This window comes from Danio rerio, chromosome 16 (assembly GCF_049306965.1).
Source record: "Danio rerio strain Tuebingen ecotype United States chromosome 16, GRCz12tu, whole genome shotgun sequence".
NCBI classification, from domain to species: Eukaryota; Metazoa; Chordata; class Actinopteri; order Cypriniformes; family Danionidae; genus Danio; species Danio rerio.
The window spans coordinates 32,904,991-32,920,004 of NC_133191.1; the positions used below are offsets into that span (position 1 = coordinate 32,904,991).

General features: G+C 35.9%; 1 protein-coding gene across 8 annotated transcripts in view; it reads left to right on the forward strand.

Annotated features, from left to right (window-relative positions):
- Window positions 1-15,014, forward strand: part of lysmd1 (LysM, putative peptidoglycan-binding, domain containing 1) — a 314,474-nt gene that overhangs the window by 71,510 nt on the left and 227,950 nt on the right. The window contains exon 5 of one of the 8 annotated variants that reach the window (XR_012391565.1): window positions 10,783-10,862. The exons of the other annotated variants lie outside the window; for them this stretch is intronic. The gene's annotated coding sequence lies outside the window, so the exon portion shown is untranslated. The remainder of the gene's footprint in view (window positions 1-10,782; window positions 10,863-15,014) is intronic. 8 annotated transcript variants of the gene reach the window in all.

Genomic DNA, 15,014 nt, shown 5'->3' on the forward strand with positions numbered 1-15,014 from the left:
ATCATTTTCGCAATGTAGGTTTAAGTGGATGGTCAGATATATTTAAGTTTAGTCTGAGCCGGTCCTTTGATTTTGATTATAATGAAAGTGAATATGTTTTATGGTTCAACACTTGCTCTGAGGCAGGTTATGTTCTTGAACACAGATCTCGAACAGACACTGAGCCAATCAGCAGTGAGCCGAGCGATGAATCTTTGATGCACTAAAGTCTTTTGCCCTTCATCTCTCCCTCCAACCTTAAGTGCACTTCACAGCGAAAGACTTTCATAAATCCACATAATCGGCTTTCCATAATAATTATTTGAGAGATATAGAAATTTTTAGAAGTGAGAGTTTCTTATTGTCAGCATTTTGAGCTGAGCATTTAATTTTTATTATTAGCTTGTTTCTCTTAACTAGTGGTGTATAAAATTATTGCTGCTTTTCTGATTGTAAGATGTAGAGCAGTGTAAGAACCTTTGTTTAACAATGAGTCAATGCAAAAAGTGACATTTTGTAGGTGGTGACAAGTCATGGTGTTGGTCATTGAATCATTAATTCAACTGATTAGTTCAAACAGCTGATTCATTGAAAAACACAGGATGTATAGTTCATACAGTGTTGATATTTACTGTATTTATGCAAATTCAGGTTTAACAAGACATTCAGTTGCTTATAAGAGGACACAACAATAAGAGTACATGAATAATAATGTACTAATATGTAAATAAAATACAAACGGTGAGTTAAGGAATGTGCAAAATCATTAACTACAACATGAGTTCATGTCTGAATAATGGCTGCCTTAATTATCTTGTTAATACACGTTTGTTAATTGTAACTAAAATGAAATCGTGACATGTTAATGCATGTTTATGTCATCGTTTTACTTGGAGTGGCACATTATCATTAATACATTTCTAGGCATGAAAGTCATGCATGTCCATCTATTTCATGTTAACATTGAAAAACAATAGAAAATAGTTTTGTCTACATTCAAATGAACAGTTAAACAGAGGAGTTCATAGTTAAGAATGAGTTAATGATAATGTGCCCCATCCAATTAAAGTCAACCCATAAACAAATATTAACAGCTCATGAATTAATGCTGGCTACATTTAGCTTAAATGAAAGTGTTAATTAATACGTTAATTCACAAAAATGTACTAACAAGCAATTAAGGTTGTTCACACATGAACTCATGTGACTTGCTTTGTAGTTAAGTTAGTTCTTGATTAATGGATGCCCTGACTCATCACTAGGTCAAATAAAGTAGTGTTTAGTTGACATACTGTATTAGTACATTGCTATTTATGTACTGATATTGCAAAGTGGTACCAAAGACAAAATACTGGGTTAAGAAAAATGATTTTTTTTTGCACTCGTTGTTTTTAGAAATCCTCAATGTACTGTCCTCATATGCTGCTAGACAGTATAGTTACTCTGTAATAGTCATAATACAAAAGTAAATACTAAATGAAGGCTATAAACCTAAAGTTTAATGTCTCCAAAAGTTGCTGTTGTCACATAGAGCCACTTTATAGCAAACGTAGCAAAAACAAAACAATGAAGTGCACAATGAAGGAAAGTTAATTGGGTCAAATGTGGACAAACTCATCAATTGTTGTTAAATTGAACAGTTTTAACCCAATGGTTGGGATAAACCCTATTTAACCAAACATTGGGTTACAACAATCAATGTTTTTGAGAGCATATACAGTATGTGTTTAAAGGGGTTAATGTACATGTGTTGACTTGTATACATGTATTGCATTATCAGAATTTTATTTTCAATTTGGAAAAAAAAAAAAACGTGACTGATCACTTCACACATTAGATTTTTTTTGTTTTCACTGCTATCCTAGGTGCATCTCAGTATATACTATATAAGATAATATATAAAAATATGCTAAAATCAGACTAATAATCAAGTGGTTTTTGACTTGATTACTGGCAACTTGAAATAAAAATATTTTATTGTAAGGTATTTGTAAAAATTCAAATATGCTTAATTGCTCTTTGGCAAGATTTTGGATGAAGAGTAAATTTTGGAAAATCAATACTTTGTACGTATTAGTCAATGATGGTAACAGTCAATGTTTTTGTGTATTTGTCATTTTGAGTAGAAAATTCTGCTCAGTTGTTATACAACTGCAAGGCACTAAACTTTGTGTAATTACAACTGCTCAATCTACTTCAATTTGTATAAACTGTATTAAGTTAAATTAATTGGTCTGTGTTTGAACAACATGAAGGGATTGGAACCCAGCATTATTTACAGTCATTTATCTTGAAAAACGAAGATTTGGAATGAAGTTTAGGCAGGATATTTATTGTAGTTTTAGAATGATCCGATAGGCTAGCTCAGGGGTCACCAACATGAGTTGCCCGTGGACCTGGAGCTTACCATAGCACCACATACCTGTAAGCTGCATCTAATATTTTTTGTAGCTATTCTTTTTAAATCACACTTGCATTGGTTGATATTTATCTGTTTCCAATCATTGTTGACAACTATTGTGAGAAATCATTAACATGATCAGTGTCTTCACATGAATGAATATCATTTATTATTAACAACATATAATTAAACGTAAATTGAGCAAATTTGTTATTAGGAAGTGTGTATCAAACTGGTAGCCCTTCACATTAAACGATACCCAAGAAGTAGCGCTCAGTTTCCAAAAGATTGGTGACCCCTGGGCTAGCTGATAAGGATCAGCTGCAGTCAATCATATAATGTGCTCCTCTCGAAATTACTTTGTGAAACTTCACAAAAATAAGTTCTTAGTAACGCATATGAACAAAACATTTATTTAAGATTTATTTAAAGTTGGAAATTTACATAATACAAAATTAATATTTTTGCCAAAAAAGCTTACAGTATCAAGCCTGAATTTAGTAAAACTTAATGTATTCTTGCCTGAGCTGCATTGTGTAAAGGGCTGGGCGATAAAATCGATATTGGTATTTATTGACCGAATACCATTGTCAATATTTCTGTATGAAGAGCTATAGTTTTATTAAAGTGTTGCTGCTGAGCGATGCGCACATGGGAGCAACATGCAGATTGTGTGCAAGCAGTGCGCACTTAACACTCATGCATTTTCCAGGCACACCTAGTTGAAAAGCATCTGAACTTTTCCGAATGCCCAGAGCGCTAGAACTAACCAATCTGCTTCACACATTTTATGGAATATTCACATTTCAGTAATAACGGCAGACTAATTACCTCAGACAAACACAAAGCATGCGCTCTCCACTTCAGGTTAAGATAAAAACACACACAAAAATGAGTGCCGTATAGCAGCAATGAGGAGATTGTAAATAAAAAAGGATGTCACCAGAGTGGCTTTTTGGTTTCTTTTCTTGTCCATCCTAGCCACTAACTCCCTATAAGAAAAATTGTTTAGCTTATAAGAGTAATGTAGTCATCCATCTTCAAAATCTGTATTGCTGCAGTGTTTCCTTTACTTGAAAGCTCAGATTAGATCATCATAATTTGATTTGTTTACAGAGTTTGAGGTTTACTGTATGATTATTATTGACACCTTACAGATGTTGATCTACGTTTACCATTGAAGACACGTTGTAACTTTTTATTTATCTATTATTTTTATTTATTTATTTATGTTTAAGAGTCTCTGTAACACTTGTTTATTTTATTGTACAAATATTATATTTTGTTCAAATATTTTTGCTTTTGAATATTAAAACTGTTTGCCTTAGTAATAAAAAATAAAAAAATCATAATATACCTAAATGTATGGTAAAATATATTAAATAATTATCAATTTTGAATGATATGAAACATGATATCGTGATTATTTTTTATGCAATGTCGCCAAGCCCTAATTATGTAATATAGAAGTTACCTTTTTTATCTCCAGCATTTAATTTGATTATGGTTTCAGGAGTATTTTCACACCTCTACTATTTCACAGTGTTTTTCCCCCTGCAAAAATATGTCATCTCTATAAAGTAACAGTCTATTCTAATTAATTTCATTACCGCTAGTGACCTGAAAGTGACACTTCACCTTGAAACAACCAAAAGTATTGAGAGCAGCAGTTTTCATCTACGTGAGAGTTCGATATGCCAGAAGACATTTCAGCTCCATGCCAATGAGCAACATTAATATCGGCATTTGCATCTATTTGTCTGCTAGTGATTCATTAAACCTGGACTTTCCAGCAGCTGAGAATACACAACGTTTGCTAAGCTAGACCTCAAACACCAAACACACACCCGTAAGTCCCTCAGCCTAACCAAAAAGCCATTACTAGTTTTGGCCAGAGCCTCCCTTCAGGCCCTTCACTCCAGCAGATCTCAAGCTCTGAGGCATAAGCAGAAACACAATAAGATTACAGTGTCTGAATGACAGCTAGCACAATGCAGGACGGATAAGGAGTGCAAAGAAAGAAACAGACAAAGACAGACAGAAGGAGAGAGAGAGAGAGAGAGAGAGAGAGAGAGAAAGAGAGAGAGAGGGAAGCAATCAGTGCATGAATATTCCATTTACTGCACTGGAGCACCATAGCAGTGCCTTTATACCTTCAGCTACCTGATCTGGAAATGAAATTACTACAGCCGATGCTCTTTTCTTCAATTTCTCACTCTTCCCTTTACTGTCCTCCCTCTTATCAAGGCTGACACTAATCCAATTTCGGTCCTGCTGGGGCCACAGCTTGCGTGGGTATGTTTACTGACGCCACACACACAAGCGTACACACACACTTTTTGGTGGCTCCTATGCACCTTTGTGTTATCTGGATGCAACAGCTGCTCTGTAATTGCATTAGTGAAGTTCATTTGGCCGCAGCTGTTGTGGACTGGATGAGCAAGGTGGGTTTAATGCACACACCGATTCCAGCACATCTGCCCGTGGAGCCACACACTCGAGCCCCAACACACGTGCGATCGACCTCACATTTTTAATGCCTTTAAATCTGAAGCAGGCCGCCATATGAAAACACAATCCCCTCATAATCACCTGTGGCAGCGCTGGCGGGAGGGATTAATCAATCATAAGAGGCTGTTATTTCTCTCATGCAAAGCATTGTGGTCTTGATTTTTTTTTTTTCTAGATGTGTTCCGATGGATGTATTTTTCTGTGTGGTGTTCACTATATTACGTTTTTTTATCAGTAAATAATAATAATAATAATAATAATAATAATAATAATAATAATAATAATAATAATAATAATAATAATAATAATAACAACAACAACCACAATAATAATAATAATAATAATAATTTGAATGATTTCTGAAAGATTATTATGCAAAAAAAAGTCCAAAAGATGTCATTTTTAAAAACATTTGCTATTTAATTTACTGTAAACTGATAATGAAAATTACTTTGCCATTTATCAATCATTTCATTTTTATGTTTACTAATAGATTCTAATAAGGATTTAATTTACAATGTTATGATAAAATAAATACTTTCATAAGATAATTGAGCAATGACTTGTTATATTTCATTGGCCAAAGACCTGAAATTAAATTTCCAACATAAGCTTTGAGGGCTTTGGAGCAGGCTTACATTTAGTTTCTAGACACTTGGAACATTTTTGCTGTATTGGAAAACAAATAAATTGAGGTTGCAGAGTTGAAAAAAAGTTGTAGTTATAGAAGTTAGGGCTAGGAGAACTGCACTAAAATACTATTGTGTTAAATTGAAATTATAAATTGAATATAAAATAATTATTTTCTAAACCTTAAAAAACAAAACAAACACAGATAAGAGCAACAGACTGTTACTAAATACTGTAGCAAATGTATTGCACAAGAAATGCTACCTTTTAGTAAGTGTTAACAATACAGTTATAATCCATATTTAATATATGTTTTTACATATTACAAGAGTTGCTTATTAATATAGTAATTAAAAATGTTATGCATTTTATAATGTATACGTTTGTATATCAGCTGTATATCATATATATAGTATTGTACTATATTATAAATTTGATAAGTTACAATAAGTTTAATAAAGAGTTTAACAACAGTTATTTTTAATGGACTTTTATTCAAATAAATCTAGCTTTGTATTACACGATTATAGATTATACATATAAAATAAGGAACATGGTGGCTAAGTGGTTAGAACTGTCGCCTCACAGAAAGAAGGTTGCTGGTTCGAGTCTCGGCTGGGTCAGTTGACATTTCTTTGTGGAGTTTGCATGTTCTCTCTGCCTTAACATGGATTTCCTTCAGCTGCTTCGGTTTCCCCACAGTCCAAAGACATGCGTTATGTAAATTGAATAAACAAAATTGGCCTTAGTGTATGTGTGTGAATGAGTGCTTATTGGTGTTTTCCAGTACTGGGTTGCAGCTGGAGGGGCATCGGCTGTGTAAAACATATGGTGCATAAGTTGGCGGTTCATTCCGTAGTGGCGAACCCTGATGAATAAAAAGACTAAGCCCAGGGAAAATGAATGAATGTACTATGCAAATTAAATTGCAAATAAACATTGCTTTTGAACAATTTTACTCTGGTTAAACAGGTGGGCATAAGAAAAGATCGTATAAACTAGATTGGCCATAAAGTATGAGTGTGTGTGAGTGTGGATGAGCGAGTGCATTCCCCGCATTAGGGGTTCACCAAAGGGGTACACATGTTAGTGTGCTGGGTTGTGGCAGGAAGGGTATTTGCCACCATATAAAAGAAACCCATGCCATTCTATATGGTTCATTCCGCTGTGGTGACCCTTGATAAATCAGGCACTAAGCTGAAGGGAGCGAGTGAAGTGAGAATTTAATTTTGCAACCTTTACATTAAACTCCCTATCAATTTTTTGGTAACACTTTATTTTACAGTGCACATGAACTAAATGCATAACTGCATTAATTACAATAAATTATATATAATTACATGCAGTTCACCCATATTAAAACCCATTCCCAACCCTTACTCGTATAATAAGTACATGCTATTAATTACTATTCAGTACCTAAAGCATAATTACATGGGAACAAGGACACATAAAATTAAAGGTAACGCTCTTCCCTTTGTAGGCTATAGACATACAAGTCTAGCTTCTGCATGCCCGAATGGGGGTCGTCTCCTTTTTGCAGTCTCTGAAATAATGAACTGCACCTTTTAGAAACCTTCTGTCAGATCATCACGTTAAGCTGTTGAATACGTTTTGCAGTGTATAAAATGTTACTTGTCTGAGGTGCCCTTGACCAGACTTAGTAATGGAGAAAGGTGAAATCTTTTCCCCCTCAAAACCAGCTCTTTAAATCCATTGCTCTGAGGAGCAATCATTGTGTCCCTATTATTCCTCCCGCTGTCACCAGCGACAGATAGTGTGTCTAAGTGTGCGTGTGTGTGAGTGCTGAGTAATAGTAGGTGGAGGAAGGTCAGCCAGTCCTTGCAGAGCGACTCCGGGGAGCATGAACAGGGATATTAGATTATCCGCACATGCAAATCACAGACTAAAACAAAGGCCAACCCGCAGATTCAAATCACTTCGGCAACAGGCTCATTTTAGAGCTGCTGTGAATGTGTTTCTAATAAACCTCAGCCCATGATTCAGTTCAAGTTGAGCTCAATCAACTGCTTGATTAGCACAAAAATAATTGTTTAGACAAATCTGAATTTCTGATTACAGTGAGGCGTTTACAACTGAAAAAAAAAATTGGCATTTTTGTATAAACCCTCTATCATGTTGCCCTCAGGCAACAAACCAGTTCTTGGCCCACAAAAACACCCTTTACTAAAAAAAAAAAATCACAAACAAAGTCTAATAATAAGTTGGTGACCAATAAAATTTGAGATGGGTGTGAATTCGATCTGTCTTCTTGGGGCTAAAGAGCCATTTTTGGGACCATAGCCCATAGTGATTGAGCACATTACTAGCAGAATGTAAGATAGATTTCACTTGTTAACATATTTAAAATATTATTATATTATATTATATTATATTATATTATATTATATTATATTATATTATATTATATTATATTATATTATATTATATTATATTATATTATATTATTCATTTTATTTTCGACTTAGTCTCTTTATTAATCTGGGGTTGCCACAGCGGAATGAAACGCCAACTTATCCAGCATATGTTCTATGCAGTGGATGCCCTTCCTGCTGCAACCCATCTCTGGGAAACATTCATACACATTCATTCACACTCATACACTACTGGCAATTCAGCCCACCCAATTCACCTGTACCACATGACTTTGGACTTGTGGGGAAAACTGAAGCACCCGGAGGAAACCAACACGAATGCAGGGAGAACATGCAAACTCCACAGAAACACCAACTGACCCAGCCGAGGCTCAAACCAGCGACTTTCTTGCTGTGAGGTGACAGGACTACCTACTGCGCCACCGCGTCACCCTATATTATATTATATTATATTATATTATATTATATTATATTATATTATATTATATTATATTATATTATATTATATTATATTATATTATATTATATCTGCATGGATATGTGAAGAAGCATATTTGATTGAGAAAAGATACTTGTTATTATCTATATACTTAAATAGTTTTTCATGTGTTGCCTCAGAGCAACATTGTGCAATTAAGCCAAAAAGAAAATGAACGAATGAACAAAAATTCATGCCATTTATGGTTAAATATATAGCTCACCCAAAATGAATATTCTGCCATCATTTATTGACCCTTGAGTTTTTCTAAACCAGTTTGAGTTGTTTTTTTTCCTGTTGAATACAATAGATGTACTTTGGAGAAAGCTGAAAATCTGTAACCATTGGCATCCACAGTAGAAAAAAAAAAACTATGTTAGACAATAGTTGCATTTTACCAACATTCTTCAGAATAGCTTCTTTTGTGCTCAACAGAACACAATCTCAACAAGTCAAATTCTTTTTTGGTGAACTGTTTAAATTTAAGATGGTCATGTAAGATGGCCACTTTTTCAGTCACCAACATCTTCTATGGCCTGAGTGTGAGTAAATTAACCGTAATAAAAAAGATTTGTGGTAAACTGTCGATTTAATTAATTTGTTGTGAAATGTATGATTTTAAAGATACAATTCAACGATTAATAAGTATATTGCAGAAGAATACGAGAAAATGTAAACATGTTAGGGATGGTGATATCAAATTTGTATTTTACTTTTTATTTTCCGTTTATATAATCTTTTGAATTACATTTGCTTTTGATCTTTATTCTGATGAAGTTTGGTACTGTCATTTTAACTCTGAAGTTTAACAAAACTGTAATTACTGTAATTGGCATTTTTAACAGTTTAAAATCATTTGTTATTATATGGGTAATGAGCAGTTTACTTGTTATTTTACAGATTTATTTTTTTACTGAATATGAGTTCTTATACAATATATTGTTTCTAACTCATCTAAAATGTCAATACAAGTCAATGTTAAACTGTGTTTATAATGTTTAATTTTCAGCAAAAGTTTTTTTTTTACAGTGAAGCCAAAAAAAAGAGTTTAAGTTTATTGTTATTCGATATAACTATTTTCAAATGGTAAGGCAACAGCACTGATATATTGTAGTACTAGGGGTTGCGATTTGAATATTTGTTTATTTAAATTTAGAAGCGTCATGGGGAAAATATGGCAATGCGGTGGTGCAGTAGGTGGTGCTGTTGCCTCACAGCAAGAAGGTCGCTGGTTCGAGCCTCGACTGGGTCAGTTGGTGTTTCTGTGTGGAGTTTGCATGTTCTCCCCGCATTCCCATAGATTTTTAATGTATGTGTGTGAATGAGAGTGTAGGGGTTGTGCAGTGATGGGTTGCAGCTGGAAGGGCATCCGCTGCATAAAACACATGCTAAATAAGTTGGCGGTTTATTCCACTGTGGCAACTCCAGATAAATAAAGGGATTAAGCCGAAAATGAATGAATGAATGAATAAATGAATGAATGAATAAATGAGGAAAATATGTTTTTATATAGTGCAATCTTCTGGAACAAATTACCAAAACCGATCAAGAAAATAAAATACTTAATAAAGTTCAAATAAGCGATCAAAAGATGGTTGTTTGATGAGGATAGTTAGTTTGTAAGGTGGATGATGATGTTTTTTTTATGTGTTATTGTATTGTGAATAATTTTGTTCCTGTTTTAAAATGTGGCAGTACTGTTTGTTTTATGCATTATCTGTATTTTGCAGCCATACTTTTTTTTTTTTTTAAAGAGCGAGGACCGCAACGGAAGCAAGCACTGAACTTTATTTTATTTTTATCATCAACAGTTTTATTTCAAATTGTATAGGATATTTGTATTTTTGTACAGTTTGTCTAAAATCTGTCAAATAAAAATTCTACTTAATTCAAAAAATAAATAAATGCAATAGTAAGGTCAAATAGTTTTTTGCCCAGCAAAAATAGCTTGTAGTTAAATACACCAGAAGCTATATACATAAGTTTTACAAATAAAAACCTGATATTACATCAAAAATAAGCTGGACAGAATGTTTTCTGGCTCTTGTGAGAAATTTGTCAGCAGCTAATTTACCGATGTTAAAGTTGCACTGTTTTAGCTGCTGTTTCGAAACAAAAACTGCAAATGTTTACCCACTATAAATCCCTATTGGTTAGAGCACCCTGAGTTTCTTTATATAAACGTATAAATTTAGCAACTCGATAAAAAGCTGAGTTTGACACCGAACTCCTGAGATGAAGGGCTCACTTGTGTCTCCGTGTGTCAGTGTGCAAGAGTGTGGGATTGCTTACTTCCGAAATGAAGGGCTCCCAAGAGTGTTTGCTTAGGTAGACTTTTATAGTATAACGGAAAAAAATGGGCTGCGCTGTCATCTTTTACCCCTCAGGCACAGAGAAAGAGAGAGAGAGAGAGACAGAAGAGAGAGGAGAAAGACTGAGAGAGAGAGAGAGGAGGAATTGTCTCCTGGTAAGCTGTAACTGCTTCTGCAATACAAATGTAAACTGAAACTGTGAGGAAACGAGATTTTGAGTTTCAACACTTTTAAAGTGTACTTCAAAGCCTCTGCTGAAGTTATTCAGAATATTTTATTTTTCATTTGTAATAGGAGATTGGAATCTGAGTTTTAATCGGTGCATCAGTGGAATGGAAAATGAATCACTATGCACTGCCTCACTGAATACTGTAGTTTGAGGGATGTAAAGTCCAGGAATGTGTGCAGTAATTTACATGTATTCTGTCCTGCTTCATCACGATCACCTCTGTCCTAATTTAAAAAAAGTGCTCCGACTGGGTCACGCTGCCTTTTTAATGTATGCTTATGCTAATCTCACAAACTATAATAAAGAAATGCTTTCAAGGAACTCATTATACAAGGGGTAAAACTATGCTTTCTTTCACTGTAGAATCATGTGAATTGTGTTAGGTGTCACCCAGGGGGCGTGGTTTGCCTTGTGACTGGTATGCCATGGGCATGACGTCTACTATCTAGTGAGCCAACCACTATTCTGAGCCTTTCTCTTCTGCTGACCTCTAAAGCAGACAAGGAGCTGCTCAGAACTTCTAAAGCTCCAGGTGTGATAAGTTCAAATACGCCAGTAGGCATGAATGGGACACCGTAAAACCAAGGCTGGATATGCCTTCACCACCTGAGTTTTGAGTTTGGAAAGAAGTGGTAGAAACCTTGGGCACTTATCCATGGCCAGGCTCTGCAAGTATATGAGAGCAATCTACTCATGTTTACTTGTCACAGAGATAAAAAGTACAGTATGCTCCTTTTTTGGAAGGTGGTCTGGTGAACTGAATCACATACTGTAGTCTAGTCAGATTGTCCAAATGAACCAAAGAGACCTGGAGTATGTTTCCCAAACAACAGAGTAATTTGAAGCTGAACTAGTACGATGCATAATTCAGGAAATAAATTGAAGCGAGAAGTGTTTCCCAAATCCATCATTTGAACCATGTTAGCTGAAACGTAAAACACCCAAATAACATCCTTTGCTTTTATATAAAAAATATTTTTGATGTAATAAAATGTTATAAATTTTTTTCATATATTATATTATATTATATTATATTATATTATATCATATTATATTATATTATAATATAATATAATATAATATAATATAATATAATATAATATAATAAATTATAATATATGTAGGTAGTGCTGTCGCCTGACAGCAAGAAGGTCGCTGGCTCTTGGTTCGAACCTCGGCTTGGCTCAGTTGGCATTTCTGTGTGGAGTTTGCATGTTCTCTGCGTTCATGCGTTCATGTGGGTTTCAGGTGTATTGGGTAGGCTAAAAAGGATAAATAAAGGGACTCAGCCAACAAGAAAATGAATGAATGAATAATATTCATTTTCTTGCCATCGTAGTTTTTAAAACGAACGATATCTGGGGTGGTATAACGTCATTCCATTTCTCGCTTACCAACTGACCGCATACCTTCATGTGTTTGGCTTTCCCACTTTTACCAGTTTGTCAGGTAGCTTGACATGTATGTCCAGATGCAGAGCGGCGTTGACCACGACGACAGGGTTTGAGTCCAGTGAAGAACAGTTCCAGAAAGCAAGACAAAAACAGAAGCCAAAATAATTGAATAAACAAGTAAATAACAGTGTTAGAATGTGGTCAAATATGAAATTGTGGTAAAAATCAGGCTAGGGCTTTTCTTTTTCTGGATTGCTTTTTAAAACACTGCGTTTGGGTTTAGGGAAGTGGGAGTGTGGGTCAATCAGTGCTTTTTAAAATGTTATTGGTTTGGTTTAAGGAAGGGGGCATTGGTCGGTTGTCAGTCAGTCAGTAAGTCAGTCAACAGTGCCCTCTGATGGATTTAAGCGAGAAGAGCAGGTGTGAATGGCTCTTGTGAGAGAAATTTGAGATCTGAAAAAGCATACACAGTGGCCAAAAACTGCATGTGTATAATACATCCCTTTAATAATCAAGATTATCCACAGTGGAATTAACTGCCAACTTATCAAGCATGTTTTACACAGCGGATGCCCTTTCAGCTGCAACCCAACACTGGGAAACACCCACACACTCTTGCATTCTACAGACAATTTAGTTTACTCAACTCACCTATAGCACATGCTTTTGAACTTGTGGGAGAAACCGGAGCACCTGGAGGAAAAACACGTGAACATGGGGAGAACAAGCTCCACACAGAATGATTTGAGCTGAATCAGCAACCATCTTGCGGTGAGGCGACAGCACTACCCACCGCGCCACCGTGCTGCCTCTGTTCCATTTAACAATTTTTTTTTTTTTTACAAATTATTGGTCAAACAAGACTTGAATTTTTCACACTGACAATAGCTTTTTAAAACTGCTCGTGTGTGACAAGCCATGATCGAGTCTTTGGTTAAAGGGCGCAATCTCTGGCTTTCCTCCCCCTAACCAAAATCACCAATGTTTGGACACGCATGTCTGCTATTTCGCCAGAAGCCTCTAGAGCTCCAGGATGAGAGAAAAACCAGAGACAGACTGATGATCCCTCCTGCACCTTGCGTCTGTGGGTCAGGTTTCTGCCGTTGCTTGGCCTGCAGGTCTCAGTGATATAGTGTTGAGGAGCGGGGCCCGTGAAACGCTGTCTGCTGTGAAATAATGTGCTTGTATTCTTCCTGCAGCCACGTCTCTCTATCTCCCTCTCTCTCCTTAGTCATTTGCCTCTTCTCCTTCTGCGACTTTGGCACCCAATAGATCTCCTGCTTTTATTCGGCAGCTCAAAGAAAGACATAATGAAGTGGAAAGATAAAGAGTGAGATGAAGAAAGATAAAGGTCAAAGTGGGCGACTGGAAGTGAAAAAGGCAGCTAGAGAGGGAGTCATCAAAGCTGGATCTCGCTTCATCAGATCATTTTGGTTGCATGGTTAAAGCTCTGGTCTGTGGCCAAGCAAGCTGAGTCAATGATGCTCCTAATCTGGATTCGGGCACACATTACAGGCGTCCTGGAGGAATCTGGACCCCACTCATCCTCAGAGGGGCTCTTCTCGGCTGATCTCTCCTCCTGGCAAGGAGTGTTAATGTGATGTGGAGGCCTTTAATTTCTCTGCTCACAGCAGGCGTGCACTTCACCCTTTGTCTGGCTGAATTTAGCCACTGGATGATTACAATGAGCAGCTGATTACTTTTGTGCAGGTGTCATCTAAATGGAGGTGGTGGATAGACTGTTGTGGCCTTAAACTAGGGTGACAGTTTTTTCTTTTGGCTTTAAAAAGTATCAGTAATAAAATATTTGCTTACCTAATTAATTTTTTTGTTCATCTATGTATAGCATATTCTTAAATAAAGAAGTAAATATCATGAGATATTTAACCCAGGCTCATTCTGAAAACGTACCTCTATATGCATTTTTGGAGAGCATCAAATACTTCCCAGGAGCTACGTTTACGCTTTTTGAGATCAAAAATTTATCTCACCAGTGCCATTCGCGCCTGCTCTTCTTATGTAAATCCACCCGAGGCCGCTGTTTACTGACTGTTTGACTGACTATATGACTGACTGACCAATCGACTGGCCCACCCTTTTCCTTCCCTAAACCCAACCAATTTTGTTTTCAAAAGTAATGATTGACCCGCCCACCCACTTCCCTTAACCCAACCGACAGTTTTAAAAGTAATCCAGAAAAACACAAGCACTCGCCTGATTTTTGCCACATTTTCCCATTTTACCACATTCACATCCTATTATTTACTGGTTTAATTGAATTTTTTTGGTTCTATTTTTGTCTTACCCTCTTTCTGGAACTGTTCTTCGTTGGACTCGAACCCCGTCAAACTCCTTTCTACGTTTTAAGTCCACCAATGTACTTGGTGAGCTAATTGGACTAACTGGTCACAGCGGGAAAGTCATCCATATGAAGATAAGTGGTCAGCTGGTAAGCGTAAAAAGGAACGGTGTCATACCACCCCATAGCATTCGCTTTAAAAATGAAATGTAGCCATACATACTTTTGGATACATAATACACAATCTCCAGACATGTATATAGCGTAACATTTGTAACATGGAGTTCACATCCAATGAGGGCGAACTAGAGCTTCAGCTCCTTTTCCTATAAGCTATTTTAATGCATACACCTACCCCGCCTCTAACCTCAATCCCCAGTGACAT